The sequence below is a fragment of the Priapulus caudatus genome, unplaced genomic scaffold (assembly GCF_000485595.1).
Source record: "Priapulus caudatus unplaced genomic scaffold, Priapulus_caudatus-5.0.1 Scaffold117, whole genome shotgun sequence".
Classification (NCBI taxonomy): Eukaryota; Metazoa; Priapulida; class Priapulimorpha; order Priapulimorphida; family Priapulidae; genus Priapulus; species Priapulus caudatus.
Window position 1 is genome coordinate 317,037 of NW_014577178.1, and position 5,482 is coordinate 322,518.

Below are 5,482 nucleotides of genomic sequence, written 5' to 3' on the forward strand. Positions count from 1 at the left end.
GAGAGAGAGAGAGAGAGAGAGAGAGAGAGAGAGAGAGAGAGAGAGAGAGAGAGAACGAGAGAGGACGCCCGTTTTCTGCTATTGCGTCTAAAGGGCGAAAGCATGAATGGGACAATGAAAAATGTTATAGAGATTTGCATGCGTAAATTAGCCTGCTAGTCATAACTAAGCAGCAACGATAAAGCTAATAGACATTTGTCACTGATGAAACAATAAAATATTGATCCACAAGGAAGTGCAGGGCAGGTAACGGAATATTTGCCCACGGAACTCTATTACCGGGTTCCTTACTGGCTAGACAAATACAGAGTCGGGATTTATCCATTATATCTAGAGATTCAACCCATCACCCGTGCTTAGATGTGTGTTACATTACATTGCCAACACTGTCACGAAACGCTTAAGTTCTTCCCCTAATATTGTGTTGTATTTTATTTCTCCATATTTAATTACAACATAGCAGCACTTGGAGTGGAGTGTAAGTGCTAATGTTACATTCTTGCAGTTCAGTCCTGCCAGGGTATGCTAAGAAATACGATGTCGGTAATGTCGGCGTTGGTAACGATCGCTCGCTTCCATGATATCAATTATATATACGTGCTTCGCATGCGCCACCATAAATAGTTTCGCACCACATTGAGAAGGGACCGTTGCAGATAGATAGAAACCATAATTCTCACTAATGTTGGGTGTCAGTCGTATGCGAACAAAAGCATGTGACTAGCATTCGATGAACAAGAGACAGAACAAAGCAATAGACGCTGATGACGTTTGCGATGTTTGCGTAGCATCTATATTTGTATATGCTAAGATTAAATAATTTGAATGATATTTTAAGATAATAAATTTAATCCAAGATACTCTAATAGAGTTAAATACCAGATAACACCGAAATGTATGCCTGAATTACAGAACAGACTGTATGCGTGATGTTAATAGGCCGGTTAAAGTTAAGATTATAATATCATCTCTTCGGGTCATTCGTAATATAACGCGCATGCGCAACTCGGTTATGCTCCGCTACAAAATGGCGGACAATTTCTTCACTTAAAGCGTCTACTTTGCAATTTATCTTAGCCTATAGGACTGTCTTCGGTATCAAGTAGATCAGCATTTCGAGGAAAAAGCATGTAGGGCCTAATACATCATTCTTCTTGGTATTATTGAAACGCAATGAAACATATGTATATGTAGTCTAAGTAGTAAGGCACTTGTAAGATTTTTAACATAAATTAAGAGGCGTTAGTGTCGAAATTTCGCAATCAACTAGAAGCATTTAGAACTAGAGCACTCGGAGAGCACAGACCTCCGCCAAGGCAGCTCAATTGTCTCACAGTGAAAAATTTTATTTATTAATTAATTAATTAAATAATTAATTGGATCCGTATCACCACCAAAATGTGATCAATTCTAAGTTACCCCATTTCTGACCTATCCTGAAAATATTACTAATTAATTAATTAATTATTTTATTAATTGGATCCGGATCACCACCAAAATGTAATCAATTCTAAGTTACCCCATTTCTGACCTATCCTGAAAATTTTATTATTCAAATTAATTAATTATTAATTAATTGGATCCGGATCCCAACCAAAATCTCATCAATTCTAAGTTAGGCGATTGCTGACCTATCCTGAAAATTTTATGACAATCCGTCCATAACTTTTTCAGTTAGGCTGTACACGCCCAAACCAACAAACACACGCCGGTGAAAGCATAACCTCCTGCCAACCCCTTGGCGGAGGTACTTAAAATATTACATTGGGTATATATGTGTTGGCAAACATTTCAGCTGCAAGTGCGTAACAGCAACATACTTTTGCATAAACAATTATTATTTTCTCACACAATGCCACGTTTATGGCGCAGCAAAATGTGCAGCTGACGCAAATGTGCAGCAAATATATATTAGTGCAGCTTAGAAAATGATGACTGATCACAATCTTCACGTTCTTTATTATAGCATCATATTCGAAACAGATTTTATCAGAGATAACTATTTTTAGTGACAGCGTTCATCTAAAAAAAATCGCAAATGATGTTAATCGCATTACCATTTGCAGTTATGCTCATGTTTATGCGTAGTGAAACAACAAAACCCCAAAGTTATTATTATTGATTTTGAATAAAAATAATTATTGTTATAATTATCTAAAGTATCAGATACAGATCGAGGGCAAAACTTGCCAATCTAAAACCATGAACAATTTTGCCCGAAATTTTAGTCCTGGGGGCTTCAAATAATTGAGTCTTGAAGCTTATACCTATTACAAACTATAACCGCATGTAGCACGTTCTATAGTCGTATGTTGCGTAGCGACGATTCTAAAATCCGAATGCCCTTATCAGTTCTCCGTCCAGTAATTTCACAGCAAACGGGACAAAGAGATGGTAAGGAGACACGGAATTGTCCACGACGAAATCCAGGCTCTGTTCCGATAGCATACACAATGCGGACACGGTTTTCTTCTTGGTTCATATGAGGCACGACCAAAAGTAATCACTCGTTAAGCTTGAGGAAAAACATGATAAAACACTACAAAAAAGTAGGCAGCACTGCATGACGTTACACATATATAACCACTAACATATATTAATATTCATACATATCATAAGATTAAACATCATGTGAAGTTATTTGCTAAATACCCTATAAAGAATTTCTCAGTATCAAGTGACCACGTTTAATGTATTACACACACGCTATACAGTTTCCTACACGAAATTACACACGTAATCAACCACCGCAGTCTATTTGTCAACGGGCACTAAAACAACAGCATTAGTCTCGTTTACCTTCCAGGTTACTCTGATTGCAGTGCACTTAGAGCTGTTGGGACCTTCTAAGAAGAACCATTACGTAAGTGCACCCGTTATATCTTTATCGATGATGCAACCTCATCTCGATTGAGTCTGGTCTCGCATAAATGATGATGCATTAATGGCCTGAAATGAAACCGTTTCCGAACAAGCCAATATCGCGACGTGAAACCATGTCTATAAACAGAGCGTTCGTCACCTGACGATATTGAAGCACTAAAGGTGTTATAAACACTGATTTAATTTCAGCACATACGTGGCGGTAATGACTACCGATATTTCCGACGAAATAATTGGGTTTATTGTTGACAAATGTGTTCAATACAAAGTGCAGGTGAACGAATGAGCGCCCAGGCGATTTGACACCGTTGGTTAGATGGAATGCGAAAGCTAAAAGGTTCATGATTATGTCCTTGTGTTTGCCATTGCTATGCATGCTATAAAGCTACTTGGGTAAATGAGAATTTCTTCTCATGCTTTACATCGTACACATCGTACCTTTAGAAACGCAAGTAAAGCAATTTCAAAAAATGCAGAGACGCAGACATAAGGGTTCAGCATTATAGTTCCATGTGAGACCTATCACCCGTCCAGTTGTGCCAGCGGTTACTGAGCTTGACTCTTGCATCCGATGGAATAAACGGGAATCCACTGAAAAACATGAATCATGCCATATGAATTATAATTACCTTTATTACTAATCAGCGGGTGTCTAATTAATGTCATGCTTAAAATAGGCTTTGTGTAAACTTGCGCTCATATTTCACTAAAGCAAATGAAGCCAACCCCCTCGAGGTGACATCGAATATTGCACTCCACCCATAGCCCTTCTATCAGCCAATCGCTTCGAACATGTAATGTAAAACCGCATGTAAGCAGTGTTCTCGCCCGGATCTGATGTCTGCCGCCGGCGCTGCTGTTATAGACACGCTATATAAGACCGCCGCACACGGACTCGCACCCCACATCTGCATCCGATAGGGCTTCGTAAGGACAAAACGCACAGGAATTCACGTCTAATACGTCTGTGTAGCATGCTGAGCGCCGCCAAGACGGAGACAAATCACTAACCTGTATCATTCGAGGCAAAACGGAAGATGTTTGCGTGCGTTCGATAGTTAGTGCGTGCGTGCGTGCGTGCGTGCGTGCGTGCGTGCGTGCTTGAGCGTGTGTTTCCCGATAGACAGCGGGAGTGCCGGATACATTATAGGCTGCGTGTGTGCCATCCTGCCGTGTCAGAACTCATCACGGACCCGAGGCGGCACGGTGTTAATTAAAGCGTGACTAGCTCCTACGCGCGACCGTCTCGCGCGCGCGCGCACACACGCGCGCATACAGACGCAGACATATTCCCGTTGATATTGCTACATCAGTAGTTTACTCTGGAGCGTACTTTAATTACATTTTCCCTTGCAGCCAAATTATCTCGCGTACATTACCGTCGTCGTTGGTGAGCACGCTATAAACGCCTGAAATTGTATACATCTTTTATTAGCACTGATATTTAACCGACGGACGTTGCGCGCTTAAATGCGAAATAACATGCAGAAACTTCTGGTCGCGCTGGAAAAATAGAAAAACGTCGCTGCCCTATAAAAGCCATTTTATCGCTACGGCTAATCGGTAATGTAATACGTTCAACCTGCGTTTTATTGGTATAAATATGAAACGTTCACTTATCTAAAAAGCGCATAAGGAATGAAAGCAAGAAGCACAAAACGAAATAGGCGTACATTTGCATTATAAACATCAACAATTAATAATATACAACTATTAGATTTCCATTACGTAAAATATTCCTCTTCTGTCAGAAACGCCGCATGTAAAGGCACGCTAAGATCTTGCTCTCATACATTCATGAGTAAGCGCGAGTTTGCGAGAGCAGTCACGCTTTCGTGATTGCATGCGCGTTGTACATTAAATTATGACCTTAATTTTCCAGCAGGGTAAGCTAATTTGTCAGATACGGCAGCGACGCAAAATCAAAGCCAAAAGACGCCATTCGTCTAACCTGAGAGCGATATTATATTACTCATTTGCAGTAATGTCATGAGTGCATTATTTTACCATGGAATAAACACGCCTAGCTGAATCATACTACATCAGAACGCCCTGCTCTTTTGATAAAACACTCGTCGTGGTAGCCTGTCCGATATTATTGTTATAGCCTTGACATCGTCAAGATGAGCTATTGCCATGGGGTGTCATCCGCCGTACGTCCGTCCGTCCGTCCATCCATCAACATTTGGCTACGGGCCACGATAACTCAAGAACCGTTTGACCCACATGTTTCAAATTGCATATAGTTGTTACTCCTATGGTAGTACGGGGCGCCATGCAGGACATGCAGGCATTTTTGTACCTATAAACTTAACAAAAATGAGTTTTGTGGGACAAAACTCAATTTTGTCTAACAAAAGTCAATTTTGTGAACACAAAACTCAATTCTGTCAATCCTGTCCCACAAAACTCAATCCTGTCCCACAAAACTCAATTTTGTGAACACAAAACTCAATTCTGTCAATCCTGTCCCACAAAACTCAATCCTGTCCCACAAAACTCAATTTTGTGAACACAAAACTCAATTCTGTCAATCCTGTCCCACAAAACTCAATCCTGTCCCACAAAACTCAATTTTGTGAACACAAAACTCAATTCT

At 40.2% G+C, this 5,482-nt stretch overlaps 1 long non-coding RNA gene across 1 annotated transcript in view; it reads right to left on the reverse strand.

Annotated features, from left to right (window-relative positions):
• Window positions 1–2,558: 2,558 nt before the first annotated feature.
• Window positions 2,559–5,482, reverse strand: part of LOC106805554 — a 15,103-nt gene continuing 12,179 nt past the window's right edge. The window contains exon 5 of the long non-coding RNA XR_001393443.1: window positions 2,559–3,474. This is a non-coding gene — a long non-coding RNA (uncharacterized LOC106805554). The remainder of the gene's footprint in view (window positions 3,475–5,482) is intronic.